Below are 25,175 nucleotides of genomic sequence, written 5' to 3' on the forward strand. Positions count from 1 at the left end.
CTGTGTGTACACTCAGAGAGTGAATGTCATTTGGCAGCCTGAAAACTTTGAATCAGACTTAGTAGTGTTGTTCCATGGGCCTGACGGGGTACAGCATCCTGCAGAGGGGTGCAGAGGAAGCATTCCTTGTGCACTGTGGGCCAGAGGGTGATGGAGCTGCTGGATAAAGCAGGTAACTGCTCTCTTACTCCAGTCCATTCAGGCCTGGCTTTCAGTGGGGCAGTTCCCAGGCCTTGATCCTCTCACTTCCCATATGAATTGCTGTAGAACTCAGTGGGTTTACATTCAGACAGGAATGTTTTTATCACTATCTTAAAGAATTACCCTTTCAGTGGTGCTGAAAAACAGTAGTACTGTGATCCTTGTCTTCAGTAATGTTATGTCCTCTCCACACTAGCTCACAAATTACGTAAACCCCAGAAGGTCAGCTCTAAATCCAGACTTTTCCCAGTGTGAGAAGCCCTCTCCTTGGATTTCAGCTCTACCCACTCTAGAAATAAAGGCCAAATGGTAATGTTTGAGAAGGATTGGGCTTCTACAACTGGAGTTGGATGATGTATAGTAGTCTGTGACTGCTTTCCAGTTCTAAAGATATGATTCTTGAGCTTTGATGGAAATAACTCTGGAGCACAGCTATAACTAGCATCAATCCACTGTGACTCAGTGCATTTTAAATGATTGCCTTATTAGAAGCTGTGCCATCCAGTATGTGGCTTACCCAAACAAGCTTTCCTACGAACACCAGAGTGCAACTTTATGAACCCTGTCAGTCCAGTGGATTTACATTCCACATCATTAAACTCCTCCTGCCCATATCTTTCGTTTTCTTTCACTTTCCCTGCTTCTTAGTCCCTGGTCCCTTTGCTATGCTGCCAGGTATCCCCACATCTCTTCACCTTTCTGGGCTGAAAATAATTCTGCAGAATTATTAGTATATTTGGTAACTGTGAGTGTAATATAAATGATTGTATAGGTTTTCATCTCTAAAAATGTAATGCCAATACCAAAAAAACTGAAATATACTACAGTTTTTGTCAGGTTTTCAATTGCCTTTTCCCCACAATCTTTGAGGTGGTTGCAGTGCATCCAGATCTTAAATTATAGCAGCTCTGAGTAAATGAAACAGAGTTGTGAAAGCTGAGAATATTGGAAAGCTAAGCAGCATATAGTTTGCTGCAGCACCTAACAGCAATGGCTGATTTAGAGAAAATGTCTGTCTGCTTGCTGGGGGTGGTATTAAAGCACTTAACTTCTCCCTCTTTATTGGAAGGAATGAGGAAGCCTTGATATAAAATGCTGGTACTTTTTCAGCCTCAATAGAGTTTTACAAAGGCTCACTTTTGTGAGTTTTAATCTAGCCATAAAACAGTGGAAGTTTATACCATATCCTGAGTTTGTATACTGTATCTCAGGTTCAAGTGATATTCTGGAAGCCGTCAAGCTTTTTCAGAAAATTGACTTGGGTTTCTTGTGCATGAGCACTTTTCCAATCTGCTTTACAGTAAACTTTTTGATTGCTGAGATTTTTTGTCCACCATGACTAAAATAATGTGAGTTATTTTTTTCTTTCTTGTCTAAGCCAATTCATTTTATGTTTGAACCAAGATGTCATTTTTTTCCAAAGGCTGTAGATGCTAGCAATGTCAGGACCGGAGGAGCAGCAAAAATGAGACCAGTTAAATAATTCCAGAAATAAATTTGGTCATAGACTTTTAGAACAACAACAACAACAAGAAAAAGACATTATCTTTATATGGAAAGGTTCTTCACTACCACAATGTTAATAAACCCCTTTATTCTTGTTTTCTTTCTTTCCCCTTAAGGCCTTATGATTATAATGTTATTCACTAACACCTAAATTTAGTTCTGAATCAAGTACAGTAGCTCAATAGAACACCACACATTAAGATCCACATTGAATTTCACATGACAGGCTTTACATTTGCTGAAGGCTTGGGGGCTGTGGTTTTAACAGTCATCTCACATTTTGTTTGAACACAGTTTGATGTACGTCTGTGAAATTTGTGTTTTGCTCACACAGGGGATGATTCAAGTCTACAGCTGTCGCAAACAGTATGTAGGACCTAATTCATGAATAAGCTGTCTATTACTATAACCCCAAAATAAAAACAAATTACAATCACAAGAGGAAATTGGTATGAAATGTAAGAGTGGAACAAAAAATTAATCCCATTAGTATTAAATTTGGACACAGATTCACCTTAAAAAATTAGTGTACCTGCCTCTGCCTCAACTTGTATTATTGCAATTGGATCTTTGTAAAGCACACCTCACTTATGAATCTAGAATTCTAAACTCTTGCATAGTATTATTTACCCTTAAAAATATATTAATTCATTTACAGTGCTGTGAAAATAGCTATAATGGTAAAAGCAATGCAGTCACCTAATCATGCTGTTGTCCTTGTATTTGTCAGCAATCTACATGTAAGACAAATACTAAAAAATACCATGTGAGGAAGTTACCCTTTCATAGCTAAGATAGGTTTCCTCAAGAACTTAAGAAACCCAACATTCCTTTCTGGAAGTGTCTGAAGTTATCTTCTAAGGCTGGGATAGAAACGTCCAACACAGAATGTACTTAGTAGCAGATTTAATTATGTCACTCTTCTGTGGGCAGGACTCTTCCAATTTGGCCATAATACAGAGTTATTCATTTATTTACACAAGTTTACTGATGTAATATTTCAGAGAGTCAAGTGACATTTCTAGTCTTTTTCCAAGTGTGAAAATAAGTATGAAGTGCCAATTATACAGAAGTGCTGATGCACTGAAGTATTTTGAGAGCTATTATTTTATCCAATTGTATGTGTTAATACCTAAATAGTAGAAAAATATATATATTACTCAGATAAATATGAACCAGAGTTAAATAGATATGTGTGACATATAACTAATTAAGCTAGTAATTGGTGAAGAGTAAAACTTATAATGATTTGACACTAAAAAAATGTTGTACAGGAGTAGACAGCCATTATTTTTACTGAAGTAAACTTCAGAAAATATCACAAGAAGCCTATTTATTTAGTAGTAGTATCTATGATTTTGGATTTTTAAACTCTCTTATTGCAAAAATTGTCCCCTAAAAGACCATTTCCATTCATCTCAACTTAAATGTTCACTTTCACTTCGGCTACCCTGGCATATAACTTTTGGCTGTGTGAATGTCATTATGCTTTACTTCTAAATCTTAATTTTTAATCTAGACTCAGAGCATCAACATGAATGCAGTTCCCCTCTTTTTCTTCTTTCTGTGTCACCTGAATGACCATCTCTACCCTTAGCCTATTCTTTGAGAGGAAACTTTTCCTTAAAGCCTCTTCAGCCAGAGCTTCAGAGCTACAAAGGTGGCTCCTCATCATATGAACTGACCTTCCTCTCTTATGCTCAGAGCTTGTTTGACAGCCCAGTGGGACTGAAAGAGTGTGTGTGGTGACACATGTGCCTAGGTTGCTGCAGGTTCAGGTCTCCAGGGACGTGTGTGCCCCAGTTTATACTAGCTGCTGGGTAAGAACAGTTAAATACTAATCTGATTATTATTAGTGCAACATAGTGCAAGATAGTCTGGCTGGTAGAAGCAGGTGCAATTCATAATCATCAGTCTTTTCATATGGGAAAGCTCTATCTGTAGCCATGCCTGAATGTCACGTGTTGTACAGGATTAATGTGTGGCACAGTTATTTAAAAGCATAAATGACTGCATTTAAAATGAAACTAAATCTGAACAAGCTTGGAAATGAATATTTCCATATGAAGTACCTGTCACCACATGATAGCAGCATAGTTTTTGTTGAAGACCAAAAGCATGCAACCTGTGTGCCTTGAAACACACATGAAACTTTGGAAAATGGAATATCATTGCTACAAACAAGATGAAGGAATTGTTTGAGGTAATTAAAGCTGCACCGCACAATAGTTAATTCGTGTATGTGACTGTCTCTGTGTACAGATCCCTCAAGTGCTCTTATCTAGTTTTCTCCAAGCTTGTTCTGACAAGTTTGAATAGTGGTGGTTTGTTCAGAAGCAGTCAGTCCTTTTAACAATGCAAAGAATTAATCTTTTGTCAGTGCATACCATGTGCAACAAAGGCGCCATTCTGTACAGCCTGATTCGGTGGCTGTTTTTCAGCAAAGCTGATGACTGCATTTCCAAATTGTGAAAATTTAACACTGCTGGCATGGCTGGAGATTTATTTTTTTCTCATGTGCTCAGTGACAAATAAGCTCAGAGTTTAAATTGTTGCTATTTTAGAGGAGCTCATTTTTTCACTATAGTTGTTGGATTTTAAGACTACGTGCCTTACTTTATGGATATACATAGTCATACTTGGTTTTATTTGGTATTTAGGGGAAATATTGTACCATTTTCTGAAATGTCTTGAAATATTTAAAAAACACTTCTGGCCTTAATTTATTCTCAATTCTCAAAACCTTTAATTTATATTTTTATATTAAAAGAGAGAATCTCAGGGAAGTCACAGTTGATTATAATAATAATTATCAAGATTTATTTTGGTTTGTTTTATTTTAATCAGCTTTAGCATAATACCTATTTACTTTTTTAAAGTTACACAGATTGGTAATTTATATCTAAATAGAAATTGTAGCTTTTGAGTCTTTGGATTCCTATTTTCATAATGACTGATGTTCCTACATCAGAAATTGACCCTATCTTACTTTTATTATGAAGCCTTGGGTGATTTTACTTACAGATGTATGAAATATTCTCTGTCCCTGGAAGTCTCCAACCCTTGTGAAAGACCTTGCTGTAGCTCATGAAAGACTATAACATATAAAAATCATATTATGGGCTGTAAAGGAGTATAACTTGAAGATATATTAAATAGGCTGTGGAACTTTAATTACATATAATCTGTCAGACATAGGCTGACAAAGACCAAGCTTTATTAATAATTTGCAGATGAAAACTACCAAGGAACCTGAATAGAAAGATGGGCTCCTAAACTTGTGACTGTAGGTATAGAAAGGATTCCAGGCAGAGAATGATAAGCCTGTAGTAAGGATAACACCTTTAGTTTAGTATATTTGGGGTTGTTTTTTTTTTTTGTTTTGGGGTTGTTTGTTTGTTTGTTTTAATGAGATTTGTTTTGGATTCTGTGGATACATCTGTGTTCACATTCCCTTGAATTATGTCTCTGGTGTCAGCAATTCAGCAGTGTCCACAATGAGATGATGCTGAAAGATGCACCAGGAGTGTTTGCTATCCCTTCCCACTTTATCCTACGACAGACCATTGTGGGTCTTAATGCCTACACGCTGTGCATGTCTCTGAAGAGAGAATGTGCTGTAGTTACCTTGGCACCAGCAAACATTTAATCATCTCAAACATCATCTTTGCTCTGTTACTGTAGATGTTGTCCCCAGAGTAATCTATTCAATATCAGTCCTCAAGTGCTGAGCATTATATTTCTTCTATTTTATTCCAGAATTGGCTTGAAAAATGAAAATTATGTTGGAATGTCTCCAAACCTTTTCAGTGCATCAGAAAATGATAACAATAAAAATTCATGCAGATCTTGTGAGCAGCATACTCTCCAAGTTTCTTTAGTTTTAGTATCACTATTTCAGTTAATCAATTGGATTTGTAGCTAATTCTTCCCTCTGGTGAACAGACAAAATTAATGACTCAGAGCTATCACTTCCACAATCTCTCTCTCAAAACACTGTCTTTGAAATTTTGAATGTAACCTTCACAACTAAGGGAATTAGAAGCTTCAGATCTTTAGCTGAATTTTCAGGTCTGGTTTATCAAAAGCTTTTCTATGAACTAGCTTGATTTAAACTTCTTCCTAAGAGAAATTTCTGCCAAAACTTTAATTTTTCTCTTCTATGGAGTTGCATGCAGACTCAAGGAGGTCCTTGTAAGATTAGTGAGTCCTCGTTCACCTCTTGGTGAGTCCAGATACAAAGTTTATCAGTCATCTTACCAAAGGTATCAGTTTCACATTGCATTTCATTGCTGTCATGTAAAGACTCTGCCATAGCCCAGTGCTGAAGTGGCTGGGCAGATGCTTGGTGGCAAAAACCATGGAGATGGGGGTGAGGGCTTCTAGAGGCTTTGAACAGAGATGAAAGAAGGGGAGCATGGTCAGCCTGTGAATTTTCTAGAGCTTGATTTCATATATGTACAAGTTTCATCTTAATGACAGGGGTTGAGGAGAATGTGTTAAAGCAGTGCTGTAGTACCTTTTTCCCAGGCATATGGTGAGTAACTTCCAAATGGATATAAATGATCCATCCTTTCCTTTGATGTGGCTTCACTGAACACAAAGCACAGATAAAAGGTTCTCTGCAGTTTATTATAAAATTGCTAGGCCAAATTGGAAACCCTCAGGACATACTCATATCCTTTAAAATTTGCCAAGTGCATTTAACTGTCCCTGATTCCTATTACAATAGTGGTTGTTACAAGCAAACCTAGGGCCTCCCTTCTCTTACATGACAAAAGTGGTGCTCTCCAAGCATCAGAAAGCTGCAGGTCAACAGGATTTCATTCTCTGGTTTGTTGCTTTTAGGTAAACCCAAAGCACGCTTCTTCCTGCTAAATTCTGTGTTTCTTCTTTGTGTCCTCTTTCTGACTCTCACATCTTTACTGAACTATTTCAGGTCAATACAGAGTTTCCTGGCTGGTCAGGTACCAATGAAATGTAAAACTTTTTTTCAGAGGTTATTTCTTGTGGGAATAGTTAGTTCACAGTTACAGAAGGTGGTATTTAGTGAAACTGGACAGTGAAATTCTTAGCATGTCTAGATAAACAAAAAAATTTCTAAAGAGAGGAAGAAAATAGTCCTCTGGTTTTTTGTAGTAAATTTAGCTGCAAACACCAAATCCTTCTCTTGTCAAGTTAAAATGTGATCATTGCATTTATTGTATTTGCATTTTTTCAAAAGTGTCTTCACGGGGTGAATATAATGGAGCTTTCTGAAAGATCCTTTACATTAACCAACAGCATTTAATAAACAGGCTGTATTGTCTGCAATATCAAAGGCAGATACACGTTGTCCCACTTGGAGGTGAATGCACAGATCCCATCACTGTGAAATGGAGTTACATGCCCAAGGTATGTGAGGAGGAGTAGAGAAGATGCCTATTTAGTCCTTTTCCTGAGCATGCAGGTTCAAGTCATACTTCTGCATCAACCTGCTGGAAATCAGCTCTGCGGAGAAGGACCTGGGGGTCCTGGTAGACAACAAGCTGTCCATGAGCCAGCAGCGTGTCCTTGGGGCCAAAGAGGCCAATGGGATCCTGGGGTACATTGGGAAGAGCAGGCATCACACAGGGGGTGATCCTACCCCTCTACTCAGCCCTGGTGAGGCTATGGAGTGCTATGCCCACTTCTGGGCTCCTCAGCATGAGACACAGAGCTCTTGAAGGGAGTCCAGCAGATGGGGACAAGGGAGATAAGGGGACTGGAACATCTCTGTTAAGAGGAAAGGCTGAGGGAGCTGGGACTGTTTAGCCTTGAGAAGAGATAAGTGAGAGGGGACCTGATCAGGGTCTGGCAGTGTCTGTAGGGAGGGCTCAGAGCATGGGCCAGGCTCTGCTCAGTGGAGCCGGGCAGTGGGACAGGAGGCAAAGGGCAGGGACTGATGCCCAGGAAGTTCCAGCTGAACACGAGGAAGAGCTCCTTTACTGTGCAGGTGACAGTGTAAAGGAACAGATTGCTCAGAGAGGGTGTGGAGTCTCCCTCACTGGAGAGATTCCAGAACCCTCTGGCTGCAATCCTGTGCTGTGTGCTCTGGGATGACCCTGCTTGAGCAGGAGGTGGGACCGGACAATCCGCTGTGCTCCCTTCCAGCCTGCCCCATTCTGTGATTCTGTGATGCTGGATATATGTTGGCAGCATGTTTCTCTTGAGGTAGCTGTGTACATAGACAAGGGTCCATATTTATGATATATAAATGATGAAAACCTACTGTAATTAGTAGCAAGTGTTGTGAAATAAAAAAACAACCTTTTTTTTTTCTTCAGACATGATAATTACTGGAATGAATCCTGGAATTTAATTATATTTTCTAACTATAATTAACACTCTATTTAGACTAAGCTGAACTGTTTTACCTACCTTGCCCCCCTAAATTATTGGGTTGCACAAGCACTAATGGGAAAGTTAAATTTGAGAGATTTGAGAGATGATGGAATGACTCAGCTACTTACAAGGCTGTTTGCAGTGGTTGCAAGGTTTTACATCTTTTAATTTGAATTACAGTTTATATGCAATCTGATAAAGCATAAAAAGTGAGAACACAGGCATTTATCTAAATATGTTTAATAATACTCTTGTGCAATGTAAACACATCACATGGCCATCCTTTTAGCTTAAGTGACCATTGCAAATTCCTCAATCCTATATTCTGTTCCTCACTTAAAAAGGCATCTGTCATTTTCATCTCACTACAAAATCCATTTTCCTTAATCTTTTTTCTATCCTGTAAGCATAGTTCATATGTGTTGACTTGTTAAGGAATGACATGTGGCAGGATGCATGATGTTTCAGTTAAATAATGTGACCATATTAATTATCTACAAGAACAGTCTAAACTTTAGAGTGTGTAGCTGCTAGCATTTCATCTTGGTTTCCTATTTGTTTCTTTTATTTTTTTAGCACTTAATTGATTCTTACATTTTCTTTTAGTAAGAAACTTTGTGAAATTTGTTTGCAGCAAGTCAATTGTTTCTAATATAGAAACTATTTTCTTAATGGAACAGAAATTTTACAATGAAAATGAGGATTCTTTTTTTGTGGCTGTGGCTAAGACATTTGTGGCTAAGGTAGTTGTCTCTTAAAGAAGCAGTTGTTTATGTGAATAGGTCTGTTTCTGATGATAACTGGGGCCTCTGTGAGATACAAGCAAATAGGAAAAATTTCTTGTCGTGCCTATGTGAAGACTAAGAGCTGTGGCAGAGGGCTGTCCTGTTCTTTGGCATTCTCAGTGGCCACTTCATAGGCTCTGTCCCCAAAGGAGGAAGGCAGGGAGCTGTTCCAGTTTGAACAGGAGAACTGTTAGATGAGAATCAAGTTAATAACTTAAACTAGTTTTACTGGGCCAAGAAAGTGAGGAAACATAGTCTGAGAGACAGAGATTATGACTATGTGGAGGGTTAGACAGCAAGACAGCCAAAACACAGATTCAAAAAGACAGGGGCTCCTTCTGACACTTTACCTGACCATCTACTGAGAGATGCATCGCCAGTACTTCTTGTCTGTGTTTGGATGTGCTGCAGAGCAGGGAGGAGCTCTAATGTACAGCCTGGGCACATCTTGGCTCCTGTGCAACTGCACAGCAAACCCAACTACTCACTGACCATAGATAACTCTGGAAAATGTTCAATTTACACTGTATTTAGTATGGGGGTTGCCTGAGAAATAACACCGAAGAACCACTGTGTGTGTGCAGGCACAGGATTTAGCTTCAAGGTCTTAATAGGGCTCTCCATCCAAAAATCCTCCTGAAAGCACACAGGAATTTTCCTTCCTCCGATGGCTGCAGAAATAACCTTCTGTCACCAGCCCATCTACCAGCAGGGAAGCTTCTGTATGTTCACACTTCAGATCCTCCTCCTGCTCTGCCTGTTTTGACTTCTATAAGGCAGTGGTATCAAGGTGATAACTGATGTTTCCAGTCAAGCAACCACCCTGAGGATATCAGCCCTCCCTAAACACCCCCTCTGGCAGCTGTCCCCAGCCATTCTGGCACAGCAGCAAGGGCTTGATCCAACCTGAGCCCACATGCCTTCTGTCTCCCTGCCACTGGAGATAAACTCTCAGGAACCTCTCTGCACACTACCTCATGTTTTGTCTGATTTCATTCCCACACTTGCTGATATTTTTATCAGATTAATGTTGTCTTTATATAAGCTTCGTAGAAACTCCAGTCTGTATACAATATTGCAGTAGAAACCAGAGATAAAGAAGATATTGCTATTGGGGCTATGCATAACCTTTCTATTCTATTTGTGATTTTAAAATATTTTAAAAGGCTTTAGTTTTGACTTAAAGAGGGATCAAACTTACCTTCTCCTTCAAACTGAGCAGTGAGAAAGTCTTTTCATTGCTCTGTTTTTGGGGAGTCTTGGTACTTTATTTCAGTCCACAACTGACTACACAAGGACACAGCACAGAAGGAGGGATGGCTTTCACCAATTAATCTGTTGGCAGTTTGGGTGCACATTTGCTTATACTGTAATAAAACGTATACTGTAATAAAACGTATCTTGCTTTAAGACAGGTCATGTTAAAGGCTGGAAACAATACAGTTTTTTGACAGAAAATTCAGTTTTTTGAAGTTTCATACAGAAAACTGTATTGGAAATTTTACATGGGTGGATTCTCTGGCTATTACTTATCTGTGTTTGGTTCAAAGATTGTTATGGGCAAGAATGTTGGTATTTAGCAAGATGATGTTGACAGTACCACAGGTATTGTGGTATCTGGTGACTTTGTCTGTGCTTGGGGAATGCAAATTCCATGGATAGATTTCTGCTCTGTTGTATCCATTTTTATTATACGCTGTCATAACTAAATACCGTACTGCTGCATCTTGTTCAGACATCAGAGTCACAGGAACTTTGCAGCTTCACCTCCAGTTTCAGTGTGTTGTTCATCCAATTTGTAGCTTTGACACCCTGTTATTAATATATCAGCCCAATTTTGCAAGAAACTTTTAAATACCTTTTATGTGATTTTGTTACCCTTTAGTGAATATGGCAAATTACATCCAAAGGCACCGAGAATGAATACAACAATTTAAATGTAAAGGCCCTGAAGAGCTCCTAGCTAGTGCTGATGGTGCAAAGCCCACACCACTGATACCCAACAGAAAGAAGTGTCCTGGGGTGTAATAAGGAACTGCAGGCCATGTTTGGGGGTTGCAGATAGTCAGTCATTTGAAATGAAAGGTGTTTACTTACAGAGAAGGGGAAAAAAAGACTTCTGCTACACTCTTAGTTTCTATGGATTGTATACATACTTATAGAGCACAGAAACAGCTAGGTTGGGAAAGACCTTTGAGATCATGGAGACCAACCTGTGACCCCACAGCACCTTGGCCACCAGACCATGGCACTGAGTGCCATCCTAAGTCTTTCCTTAAACACCTCCAGGGACAGTGACTCCACCAACTCCCTGGCAGCCTTTTCCAATGCCCAATCACCCTTTCAATGAAAAAACTTCTTCCTAATGTCCAACCTAAATGCTATATTGGATCTATCAGGATGATATCAAAGATGGCAAAAAATAAGGAGTAAAAAAAAATTAGTCTACAACTGCAGCATTTATAAAGGGCTTGAAATACTATTAGTGCTGAAAAGGTGGCATTTCCAGAAGATGCAAAGATTTAGTGCTTTTCTTTATAAAGCCTCTTATTGAGTGTCAGCTGGAATCTGGTTTCTCCAATGGAAATATTTTAGTATAAACCATAATAATTTTCTTTGTCAGACAAGTTTATTTGTATTTTACTGAAATGTATTTGTTGGGATTGCCACTGTTCAGTTATATGTGGACAATAGGAATTATTTAGACAATACCTTAGAATGAAAAACTTGTTAATTTGAATGTGGTTATTAATAGATACCTCATGTATTGCACACTAAAATGGTAGAACTTATTTTTCAGAAAAATTAGACAAGATTGAAAAAAGTCATTCCCTTTCATGCTAAAGCTACTTAATAATAGTTTTTTTATTATTATTCCTACAGCCCCTCTAGCAAATCAGGTTTGGATTCTTTCTGATGTGCATTTGTTTGTATTTAAGACATTAACTTGTCTAAGAAGTGAATATGATAAAGGATCATATTTCAAAACTATGAATGTATTCCAGCTTTGTGAATCAAAGACCTTCTGACAGAGCTTTTACTTGTCAAAATAAAATATGTATTTTAACATTTCTATCTGCATACTCTGATGTATATCCTCTTCCAACCCATATTTTAAATGTCAGTTGCCTAACCCAAATTGAGAACATCCATATATGAAAAGACTTTGTCTACATGTTTGGAATTATGTCATTTTTACATCAAAAATGCATAGCTTAGAAAGAAGATTCTACAGTTTCACTTTAATGTTGATATTAAAAACCACAAGTATTTTTTAAATGCTTCACTAATTGTTTTATTTTAATTGGAGCAAACTTTGTTCTGTCATAAGTTCATGTTTTTTCTATCAGCATTGCACTCTCCTTTTTAGGGTTCTGTATAAGCACATTGCACATATAAATTTAACAGGGTGGTCACAGGGAAGCACACATCTATGTCATGATGCTTTTCAAAGACTTTATGAAACAGTATTATGACTGCAGGTTTTCTCAGTTCCAGGAGATTGTTTTAACCAAAGGACTATTATTATCTTGAATTAGTGTATTTCAGGCTCTCAGGAGTCTCTTCAACCACAGAGCTTGGAGGAGATTTATCCCTTCTATTCTGGTGTCTCTTTCTTCAGAAGCCCACAGACACAAACACAGCAAACCAAGCAGGGAATCACAGGAGAAAACTTGGAGCATTTTCAGTTAAATACCAATGACATGTTAGTATTCACTTCAGCCAGCTTGCAAATCTCACTGATTTTCCAGAAAGAAGAGTATAAGCAAAATTTGCAACAACAGCACTGTGCAGAGATCTTTTAGATAGAGAAAAAAAAGCACTTGACTAGAGATCACAGCATTTCTTCTCTGTATAAAACTCATCTTTTCTTACCAACCTTAGAGTGTTATTTCTTGTTTGTCAGAATGACAGCAGCCAGGTCAGCGCCGTGTAACATGACAAAGCGCAAAGGGAGGGACAGGCTTCACTCGGAAGGCTGGCAGCGGCAGCAGCGCGAGTCTTGCCCTGCACAGGGGCACCGGAGTTCAGGGCTGCGTGCGCCAGCCGCGCTCGGCTCCCGCAGCGCGGCTGCCGCAGAGCGCCTTGGAGGGCGGTGCTGGCGGGAGGCACTGCCAACGCTCCCAACAGTATTATTTGTCAGGATAACGCGGTTTGTTTGTTTGCCAAAGCATGTATTTGATCAAAGATCTCAGGGCTTATCTGTCTCAATATTTTTGTCATTGATTATACAATGTCTGTATTTTCTAGGTCACTTATGTATTATGCTTATAGATGAGCATGTCAAAGAAATGTATTCGCTAATGTTTGTTTAATGTGAATGCATCTGTAATCTCATTCAAACAATGAATACTTCCTACTCTTTAATATCTTCCACTCAACTCCTTTTGGAAATTAACATCTTTTTATATATATTATCCATAATCCCAAATAATATCAGCAGATATAACAGGCTTAAAAAACCGTAACATTTACAGTTGAGCCTTATAGTCTGATGCATGTTTTTCACTAATTAACCCATTTTAGTTGTTTTGTATCCCAAGACGCTCTGTATTCATCATTTATATGCTCTATTTAACTCTTTTCAGGCAGAAGACAATATGAATATATACAAGCAAACTCCTGCATATGTTACCCTAGTGAATTGCTCATTCTTTGATGAATGTGCTAACTGGAAAGTGATTATTGTAGCTGAATAGAAAATTCTTGTTCTCTTGTTAAAAAAAAAAAAAAGGCTTTTTTTTCCAGGACATGGTGTTCCTAAAAGAGACAGACTGACTCTATATGAAATAAAAAATACGTATAGCAAAATTCCTAATTTTTGTATAAAAAGAGGCTTTCAAAATTGTCATAAGGCTAATATATAATAACACTGGAATAGTGTAACTGTATTCTGTAGCATTCCTAAACAACAGACCCTGCACAAACACTGATGTTGCCTCGCTATTGTCTCCACAGAATCTCTGAATGTATTTGCATATTTGGAAACCTGTTTTACCAAAAATATTTGAATCTGAAATGTGTGATTCCTGTCCCAACAAACTGGTAAGTAGGTGCTATTTCTTTTGCATAATTCTGTAACTTTAAACTGAATTTTTAAATTGGAATTATCTGGATGCTTTAAACAAACAGAGTGTTCCTAGAGGAATTTTTATTTTCACACCTGGAAAGCAAAATGCCACTGACCTTAAGAACTGTAATGCAGTGCTATCTCTGGAAACCAATGTTTGTCCCAACTGTTCCTTGAGTGAATAACGTTTTTAATGATCAAGAGCTTTGAATGCCTTGTTGTGGTGTACATGTCCTTGAAACAGATTTGGCAATCTCAGCTTCCCTATGTAATAACACAGTTTCACCTTGGATGAAACACATTATCAAGTATAATGTAATGTCCAAACCTTTAGCTTTTCTTTTTATTGAGATGGTTATTTGTGGTTGTTTCTTTGGACATGGGTCTCTTGTGACTAGACAGACAAACTGAGATCTCTCAGTACTTAAAGTCAGGTAAGTAAAAAACAGGGTAAAGGAAGAATTCGTGGTGCTTAGGAAGCCACATATTATATGCTATAAAATTTTGAAAAATATATTTTAGACATCTAAAGTCATGCAAGAGTAAACTTCATTCTGTAACACGTCAAAAATATCTGTACCATCCCCTCAGAGTACAGAACCATGTGCTGGTTGCTTTTTGTTTGGTTCAGTAACATGAGATGTTACGGTTCCACAGTGGTTGTTAGCCTGATGGACATTTCCTGAAGTCACTAGTATTAAATTTAGAGCAAATACACGTGCAGGATGATTGTTTTGAGTATAGAGAACTTTTAAATTGAGAGAATTAAATCAAATAAATATTCAAATTTGGTTTGTGATTTTCTTTCTTTTTTTTTTTTTTACTATAGACTGTTTTAGACTGAATGGGAAACTGTGCTCACAGTCACTTTTTTCTTAGGCTGTATGAGGTAAAAATATCATTGTTATATAGTTTATTGCATTGAAAATGTGAGTTAAAATTAGGTTGTTTCCATCAAAACCTATCCTAAAGCTCCTGTTAGAAACAACTACATCACTAAAAGGGCAGCACAAGAAATAAAGTAAAATATAATTTAGTGCCTATGAGCAGGTAAATAAAACCTCCTCACCAAACCACCCTCACTCAAAGAACAGAAATAATTCCCAAATCATGCATAGACAGGATACTTCAAAAGACACATTTGAGACTGGTTAGAAAAGGGAGTGAGAAAAATTTCTGTTTGGCGCAAGTAATTATCTTCTAGGATTTTACCCCACATTGCATGAATACACTGGTACCCAGTTTAGCTTGGAGCACAAATCTTTCATTCAGAACTAAACTCTTTCTGTTTCTGTACATGAATTACATATTCTGAGGAAGCATCATGCAGTTACAGTCTTTTTAATATATTGTTTTACAATTTGGCATTAGTTTATGACATTTAGTAATCATCAATGTCTCAATACTTATGTCTGCTTATTTATAGGAAATTTCTCTCTCTAATATATCCAGTAATATCAGAATAACCTGCAGTTTGAACTTTGATGTACAAAATCTGTAATGATGGGAGTTCTTTGGGAGAATTCAGCTTCAAATTAGAAATAGGTCATTTATTCAAGAGGTCATAGAAGTAGGAGTAATTCTTTCCTCCTTTGGCATTTGTCCTTTTTTTCATATGACCACAGTCCATTTTTTCCAGCACTGAGTTTTTACCAGTATGTTAGAATGGTTTTGTCGTGCTGAGATTTGTTACATACTCACGTTTTATTGCAATTGACAGTTTGGGGTAGCTCTGTCCCTTGAGTTTTGTATTTTATTTTCTATTGAAATGTTTGCTACTGTGTTCTGATAATCTCTGCCTGTGAAAACAGGAAAAAAAAAAAAAGAGGGTTGATAGCCTCATGTTAGAAACACTGCAAGGGGACCAAAGATCAGAGAGACAGACACTGGAGGAAGAGTTATTCAGAAGTGATTTGTGAACAAACGTAAGAGCTGCCTTCCTTCCTGGTTAATATTAGCCATTAAATGTATGAAAGCAAGTCTTCCATTTGCCTGGGAGAGCTCAAAGGGATCCATGAAAGGGACTGTAATTCCTAAAGGAGATCCGTCATACTGATCAATAGCTCGGGTGAATTTTGACAGCATTTCAGGCTGGATGATCCCAAATTGGGATCTACCAGCTTAACATTTATCAGCATTTAAGTTTAAAACTTTGGGCTTTGTGCAAAGTTAATTATATATTGCACTATGTTATACAACTTGAATGTTTTTTGTTGCATTTTAACTGATCCAAAAGCAGAAATATATTGGACATGGACAGATCAAATTATTTTGCCTGGGGAAGGATCCTTTGAGAGATCCTGGGAATTTTTGAGAGTTACAATTAGCTAGGTGCAGTGAATACAACGGTGGTGGGAGACAGATAAAAAGGACTGGCTGTTCCCCAGTGTTCCATAAGATTTCCTTCCTTGGCCTCACTGTGTACAGGAGATTTGAGCCTTATGTAAAACTGGCTCTTATGCAAGGTCTTTGACACGTCTGTGTGCACTGAAAGTCACTGGAGAAGGCTGCAGGTATCCCTCTGCTTTTTAATTTTTTTAGTCAAAATATTTAGAGCTTTACAACTGAATTCCAAAGAAGCAGCACTGCTGAGAGCATCTTTATTTCACACAGAGCATTCAGCATCTCTGAGAACTGATGCTTTCCTAGATGGATTTGGCATTGTCAGCTTGCTTTCACTGTTATTTTCTGAGTGTTTCATCTACATTTTTCCTCTAGTTGTCATTGGTGTCAAAAGAGAAATAAGACAACTGATTCAAAGGTCAGAGACATCATTTCAGATTTGATGAGTCAGTGACAACAGAGCTCAGAGAAGTAGCCCTTGGCAAGTTTAAAAGTAGTGACAGTTTTGACGGTGAAATGGTTCCGGGCAGCTGGGAAGGTGGCTTCTTTCCACATAGGAAGATAAATAATGAACTAATACTTCTATTGGTGAGATATGTGAAAGATTTATTTAGGGACAAGTTTGGTCCTTAGTTTTCACAACCTGAAAAGTGATGAAGGTTTGAATATTCCAGCTGCTCCTATGGTGATCACCAGCTGCTGGTAGGAAACTGATCCGCTAGGATGGAATCTCACCCCTTTCATGGTACAAAAGGATAAAACCTTGCCCAACCATATCCCTTCTTTTGCCCAAATATATTTTTAGTTCAAGAGGTCCTGTGCAACTGGGAGACAAGCTGCCTCTTACATGGCACCAATAATGGATTTTTTTTCCCCTGAAGTGAGGAAGAAACTAGGGTAACAGTGAAATGTAAGCCTATGTTAATAAATGCAGGACATTTATGCTGAGACCACTTTTATTTGCCCTTCTTCTCCAACTGAAGGTACATTTAAAAATTAAAGTAATCAGCTGGGTTAAGTCACACAATTTTTCTTATGTTGTGGGTCCTCAGCTGGCAAAAGTATGTGCACTGCTCCACATCCTGGAAAAAAATAGAGGAAGAATAAACATAAAAACACATTTCTTACAGGGGAAACCACTGACTCTGTAACCTCTGTGTTTGGTGTCAATAGACTTTCACCAAGAATGTCCACATCTAGTTACTTTCCTGTTGACTCAAATGTAAAGTCTAAACCAGAGAGGGAATCTTTGGTAATATTAATAAAACATTCCTGCTTTACACTTTGATTCTTGCCTAGAGTAGGAAGCTGGTCACAGAGAAAGTAGGTCACTGAAATAATTACTGTACTGAAAATAATATGGCCTGACAGTTCTGGGGTTGAGCTACTGTGTGTCCATCGGGCTGCAGCAGGTTTGGAGTATGTGTATTACCATGAAGATGTAAGTCTCTAGTACTTAACTTTAACGGGGTGCTTGTGTCTAATCTTCTATAAGAGGTGCTTGCTTGTCAGCTAGATGACATCTATTTTCCTTTTCAAAGCTACCTGCCAACTATGTTAAAAAAAAAAGTGAGATCATCTATAATTGATCTTGCAAGAACTGCATTTTTATTTGACCAGAGTGTGCAGATGTGTTTCGTTTCTGGTATTTGCTGCTGTTGACCAGATCTGTCCAGTCATTTGGCATTTATGTCCTCTGATTCTTGCACAAACTTTAGAACTGGATTATTTCTTGTAGTAACATTGCAACTCACTTATATATCAGATGTTTACATTGAATGGAGAAAAAAATAAAAGGTGATGGATGTCTGAAAATGTATCCAAAGGACAGCTGAAGGTCAGGCTGGACAGTCTTTATGTTGCATTAATTTTCAACCATTGCCTTATCTTACATACAGGGTGTATCATAGGAGAAATATTTGACTGTGGGGGATGTTTTTCTGCATTTGTGATCATTTTGTGACACACATTTTGTGTGTCAAATATGTGCCATAATAAAAAAAAAAAAATTGTAGCTCAAAGGAATGTTACTAGTAAACATACTCCTTTCTAAAGCCTTCCAGTAAAGATACATAAATCAACAGGAGAAAAAGGGTCTCTAAAAGATAGGAATGAGCTCCAAACCATAGGTTTGACTGAGGAAAATATTAAGAAAATAAAATACGATTGTAGTCTTCGAGACAATAAAACTGCTTTTTATGTTTCACAACTCTATTTTTAGACAGCCAAAAGCTCTGGTGTGTTAAAAAGCTATTCCTCATGAATTATACATTTGTTCTTTTTCATTTGGCTACAGTGACTTTGTCATATGAGTCCTGAAGATACTGAAGATGTATGTATGGTATGCTGAAATTTTCTGTTGGCAGTATGCACAGTTGTCTGTTCAAGCTTTTTGACTTGCTTTGTATATTTATATGTTAACTAGATTATACACTTCTTTGTGACAGTGATTTTTTTTTTTTAATCTGTATTTTCAGAAAGATTTAGTGCATTCCTTCTGCCTGGACTTTTTGGTTTTTTTAATTAAGAGTTCAGGAAGGTAGGAATCCTGTTTTTAAATTTTCCCTTTAATTTTTAAGGACTGGTAGGACAAAAGTGTTCTTCACTCAGCTTCCTGGCTGCCCTTGAGCCTTACAGAGATACAAGAGAGACCATTCAGTTTGTTGTCAGCGTTGGGCTAAACCTGTTGATCAGATCATCTTGTAAAGTATTTTAGGCAACCATCTTAACTCCCAATTTCATGAAAAAGAATACAGCCTGCTTATGCCTGCTGGAAAGAATTCATTTCCCACTTGGTGTTTTATTCCTGAGATTGTGTTACCAAAGCTGTACATCCTTGTCCTGGTATGAAGATGTGTGCTGTAACCTCAGCTGTTCACCGGAGTGAGTACCTTTTCCTGCCAGTCACACCCCCTCCCCAAACTGTCCTGCATGCTAAGGAGATGTTTGGTGTACTGAAAAAAAAAAAAAAAAAAAAACAACAAACAAAGAGAGAGGCAAGTAATTTCCAAAGTTGCTGATCTATTTCTCATTATGGTGTATTTAACTGGTGGCATAATTGGCTTTGAACGGATAGCTTTGCAGCAGTCAGTAACAAAATCTAGGCTGTAGGCTTCAGTTTGTGTTTTACCAGGGATGATTTGTGTCACATCTGTCAGTAATTTCGTTTCTCTGTCTTCTCTATCTGCCCTATTTCACTAAAATATTCTGGAGGTAAATAGATCATCCTCTAGCATTCAGAGCCCTCCTCATGGAATTCCGACAAGGATCTATCAGAGATCAATGATTTACATAAAATTATGTTTTCTGCCATTGAGAGGACAAATGAACATACTTGTTTTCATTTCCAAGAAGAACATTTACTTTAGTGTTGAAGGAAAGGCACTATCTCACTCAAAGTTCTTCCCCAACCTCAGCTTCCTTTTTTCCTTAGCTATTTCCATCTTTTCAGATGCCAAAGATTCCTTTCCACAGTCACTTGTCATCTGTAACCCTGAGTATTTTGCCTCTGCCTTTCTTGGCCCTGGCAAAGCTACAGATTAGAAATAAAGTCAATTCTCTTGCTTTCCAAGTTCAGTTCATTCTCACTATTTCTAGTTAACCAGGTCAAAAAAGGTGAAGCTCCTCTCAGATGGGGATTGTCTGATTTGGTGGTTTGGGTTTTGGTTTTTGGGGTTTTTTTATCTTCCTAGTTTGATTGTGGGTTTTGTTGGTTTGTTTTGTTGGTTTGTTTGGTGATATGACATAAATTTAAATTGTGAGCTTGTGTAGAATGAGTAATATTCAACAAAATGAGTGGATACAAGCTAACAGTCTCATGGATGGGGAAATTTTACCCATGTTACAGTAGTTCTGGTTTCTTTCTGTCAAATTATCTGTCTCTGATTTATTGCAATTTTAAACACACAGGAGCTGTAAATTAGTATTACTTTGACATCTTTTTCTTAGCCTCTTTCTTCTTTAATTAAGTGGCCATTTAAAGTAACTAGTCTTTTTTTTCTGAACCATACTTTTGTTTGGACTCATATTTGCCATATCCCTAAAATCTGGAGTAGAATTTCTTTGGGTCTTGCATGAGCTTTAGAAGGAAAATGAGCTGAAGTGGAGGGCAGCTGTGTCCCTGCTGCTGGGATGTGCACAGCAGGGCTGGCTGGGGGGCTGCAGGTTCCCCCACTCCAGGACAGAACCCGTGCGTGGGGGTCACAGGAACAGGAGAGGCTCTATTCCTCCTCTTGGCCCCAGGCACCAGGGGGCTGAGCCTGAGGTGCAAAATCAAGGGTAATATTGCCAATACAGCTTTCACCTGCATGTGAACCCTGAAAGGGTCTACCCCAGAGTCTGTGGGAAGGGGAAAAGGACTCTACACCTTCCACGGGTCTCAGAGATCCCTAAGGACCACTAAAATTACTGCTACTCTTCGTAGAAAGAAACTTTATGCATCTTTTATACGGCAGGATAAGAACGTAAAAGGACAAATGACTCAAGGAAATGGGTAGAAATTCTCGCAGATTCTTAGTTTACTGAACAATTTAAAATTATATATTGCATTAGGAAACCATGACCTTCATCTATCTTTATTTTCTTCGTAATAAATTGAGGGCAATTTTAATATGTGTTCAGTTACTCATAGCAGTTTTAAAATGACAGAAGTTCTGTAATTAAAAAACTGATAGCAGAGCAAACTATAATGATATTTTAGAACGTACTTGTGGCAGCCCCCTGGTAGGCTACAGCTTGTCTAAATATAGGAACTAACATGAGAGGTTTCCATGTTCTATGTCAATGACATTATTGCTCTGCCAATTTCATAAAAACAAATCACAATTGTACCCCTTTCAAATCCTCCTCAGAAATGGCTTGTGTTTATACTGCATAGTTCAAATTTTGACTTCTTGTTTTGTTTTTAAAATAATGTCGCCTTTTTTTATTTTTTTCACACATGCTTATTCAGTAGAATTTCCCCTAAACGGAAATTTTGAGTGATGATTGTTTTGAACATGTACCAGAGCTTACTTTTTACTTGATACACTATGGAGGTCTCCTTTTTTGTATGGCCAAAAACAAAAGGAGAAGGGAAAAATATAGAAAAATAAGCTGAATATGTCTTTATCTTACATTGGGAAACTGACCTGCAAAGCCTTCTAACCCGTGACAGGGTTGTGATTTATTTTCTTTATGTACTTCATTTTGAAATACTTAGTGTTCAACTCAAAAAGCTGACTGAAAAACATTCAGTCCCTGTATTGTATCTTATCAGTAATTTAGTTGGGTTAGAAATGAATTCTAGGTGGTATGTGGACAGTGCTAAGATAATTAAATAAATTAACTAGATAGTATTTCCATAAAGTGAGGAAGACGCAACTTCAGAGACCGAAAACTTTTGAATGCTACTATATAATTCTGACTTTTTTTTTTTATCTCTGTGTCCATGATTTTGTTTTCTTCCAAGTCCTAGCACTTGGCACCATGAATAACTTTGTACATATTTATAGGATATTTTTAGCCAAATCAGAGGATGCTGTATCTCTTTTCCACCACAAATTTGCAGAATAGAGGGTCACATGGCTGTCACAGTAGTGTTCAGGCAGCAGTACCAGAAAACTCTCGCCAAAACCCAAAGTATGCTCCAGGCCCATCCCTGAATTTGTCAAGTGGTGTTTGCACCATTAGGGCTGCAAACAGGGGTCAGCAGGACAGCGGGGAGGAACCTGTCCCTGGGAAAGGACAGGGAGGGAAGGGCAGGTGAGGCCGAGAGGAGGAGGAACCTGTCCCTGGGAAAGGACAGGGAGGGAAGGGCAGGTGAGGCCGAGAGGAGGAGGGACCTGTCCCTGGGAAAGGACAGGGAGGGAAAGGCAGGTGAGGCCGAGAGGAGGAGGAACCTGTCCCTGGGAAAGGACAGGGAGGGAAGGGCAGGTGAGGCCGAGAGGAGGGAGGGCAGCGGCACCGGCGCGCTCCGAGATGCTGCAGCGCGGGGCGGTGACGGTGACACTGACCCTTGCTGATGGGCTGGCCGGGCTGCCCTCCCCCACCTCGGGTTACGTGTGAAGCTGTCTGAAAACGGCCCTGGAGATAAAAGAAGCACGGAGGGTTCTGTTCCCCTCGCAGTCAGGTTTCGAGCACCGATATCCCAACAGTTCCATGAAGCGCTGTGAGGGCCAGCCGTGCTGCTGCTGGTTCCCTCCAGCTGTGTCAGCCCAGCCCGCAGGCAGGTCAGCGTTTTCCTGCGCTTGTCTGTGTGTACACGTGCGGTGAGGAGAATGCAGCAGCCAGATCTGTCCAGGAACGCTGCAGGAGCCAGCGCAGAAGAGGGGTGCCGCGGGTGGCTGAAGCAGCTGGGAAGGGCTGACGGGCTTGCAGCGCGCTGCTGCCCTGAGCAGCGATCCCCGCTGCCAGAGCGGCCGCCGGGGCCATGCCCCGCGGGTCGCCCTGGCGCAGCGTTCAGCTGTGCAACTGAGCGGCAGGCACAGCTGCAGCGGTTGGGCGGCTGCTGTGAGCACAGCACCACGGTAATTCACTCTGGAAGGCCTTTCTCGTCTTCAACAAGGAAACAGAACAATAAGAGAGCAAAATTCTCTCATTCTCTCTCCCGCTTTTTTTTCCAGACCATTGGAGGTAGCTTTATACTACCAGCAAGATTGCATTGTACACTTCTTCTAAATAAAAACGAGGAAAGAACACTAGGTATGTTCTAGGCATAGGATTTTAAAATTAACTTAAAAAAAACCCCAAGTTTGGCTGAACTTAGATCTTGTTTGCATTTATCTTTGCTAGGGAGGGACCTGAAAATATTATTTTATTATTATTAATGTAAAGAATGCGGTAAATACTGTGAAAAAGCCAATGCTGTGTAGCTTCCCTAAGAATTTTAGGATGCAGGGTGACCAAAGTGTTACTGTAGTTTTCTTGCATGTGCTGTACTAGTCTGTTTTGGCAAGTTAGTATTGCTCTTGCCAGCTGTGTTTGGAAGGGAGGAAATCCACCTTACAGAGGTGAAGGAGGTGCCATTCAAGCCTCCACGCAACCAACCCAGAATTGTTTACATGGTGCAAATTGAATTGCTCTTAACCCTGCAATATGCAGGGACTGTGCAAAAAATGCATGTCAGTTATGAAAATCAAATTCCAAAACTTAAAAAGCAATTTTGCAGTTGGTCTTTCAAAGTAACCCAGAAAGTTTCAGACACTATCTGGAAAACTCTTTGAAAGTGTTCCAAACTAAAGCTAGGTTGGGATTTTTGGGGAGGGTTTTTTTTTTTGGTGGGTTTTTTTTTTTTTTTGTTGTTTTTGTTTTGTTTTGTTTTGTTTTGCTATCTTAAAGAAAAAAAAAAGTTGATATCATTAAAAGCAAAGCCATTAGGAAGTGGGTCAGTTATTTGGAGAGCATCACTTAAGTCATGTCCCAAGTGCATTGAAGAGGTATTTTTTTCTCATAGACTTTCTGGAAAATAAATGCAGAAGTCACTGAAGGAGATAAAGCTTTTTTTTATTAAAAAAAAAAAAAAAGGAGAAATTAGGAGGGTGATTCACAAAAGAGTCTGAATATAGATTTTTAAGACTATAATAAATATAAAACTGCAGGATTCATTGACCAAGATACAAGGACATGGTTCCCTCTCATTTTATAAACATGTTATCTGTAATGCCAGAATGATTATTAGCTAAAAGTCAATGTTCTTTCCTTGACCATAGATTGGATTAATGGTTGTTCTGGAATGATCAGTGCTTTGCATTCTGGCACATACTGAGAACAGCAGAATTTCCTAAGATTTAAATAAAATTGAGCTGCAGAAATGCAATACTCGGAACAGACAGGTTAGATGGATGTTTGCTACAGCATTTGTTGTCCTGTCCATCTGCTTGAAAATAATCCGCTATATTAAATTTACAGCAGACATCTCTTACTCTCATTCTGTGCTGGCTTGCTGGCAATGTGGAAATAATTTATAGACGTATAGGTAGCATCTTTTGTAATAAAATTATTGCTCATCTACTACTACCTTAGGGAAAATCATGAAAATGGCAGGCTTAGAAAGAAACTAAAGTAAATAAAAGACTAGGTATGAGTTGCATAAGATACATTCAAGTTTATTTATACTGCAGAAATGACTCAGATTTAGTTCTCACTGTTTTAAGCAGTAAGTGAAAATACTTGAAATAATGAATTCTCTCTACAGGCCTATATTATTCTACCTCATTAACAAAACCAACCAAACAAACACAAACCCCAAAAAGCAAGCCACTATGACATGAGATTGTGGCGTGCAAATGAAGAGAGAGATGGGGGCTAGAAATAGGGGATTATCTTTCTGAAAGATTTTTAAATGTGTCTTAGTTAGTTTTTCCAAAAAAACCCAAATCCCTTACTTCTGAAACCCATGAAGTGAGTGCAGATGCACTGTCTCTTAAACAGTTTTAAATAACGATATTAATAATATAAATGAGTGACTCGGAGATGAGAAGAGGACAAAAAGCCAAACATTTATTTCCTCTTTCTATCATCACTTTCCTGGAAGGCATTACATCAGCTTTTCTTCCTCACACTCACTTCAATACCTCTGCTGGCAGAAGGCAGCCTGAACTTGCAGTGTCCGGGAGGAGGGTGGCCACAGCAGTGGTGCCGGGGCTCCGTGTGTGACCCAGCTACCCCCGCTGCCAGCTGATGTGTGACACATGCCAGGGTGTGTCCCTGTGCCCCCGGTGCCAGGGAGCAGCACAGCGCTGTGCCATGGGATCGGTCCCTCTGCCCGTGTGGGGTGCTGGGCATCTGCGCTGGGCACGGCGGGAGTGGCAGCCTCTCCGGAGAGCCTCCCAGCACAGCTTGTGGAGTCCCGTGCAGAAATGGCCTTAGTTCTGTAAAACCAATCCGAAAGAGTCAGGTGAGAACTGTTGAGAGAGAATGTGGTGCTT

The 25,175-nt window shown here is 38.9% G+C and overlaps 1 long non-coding RNA gene across 2 annotated transcripts in view; it reads left to right on the forward strand.

Moving 5' to 3' along the window:
* LOC137479262 (uncharacterized) overlaps nt 1-25,175 on the forward strand; it is a 182,436-nt gene that overhangs the window by 125,450 nt on the left and 31,811 nt on the right. Inside the window, exon 3 of one of the 2 annotated variants that reach the window (XR_011002108.1) lies at nt 13,815-13,905. This is a non-coding gene — a long non-coding RNA (uncharacterized lncRNA). Of the gene's footprint in view, nt 1-13,814; nt 13,910-25,175 lie in introns of both variants that reach the window. The other variant, XR_011002109.1, reaches the window with a different exon arrangement.

The sequence above is a fragment of the Anomalospiza imberbis genome, chromosome 9, assembly GCF_031753505.1.
Source record: "Anomalospiza imberbis isolate Cuckoo-Finch-1a 21T00152 chromosome 9, ASM3175350v1, whole genome shotgun sequence".
Taxonomy (NCBI): Eukaryota; Metazoa; Chordata; class Aves; order Passeriformes; family Viduidae; genus Anomalospiza; species Anomalospiza imberbis.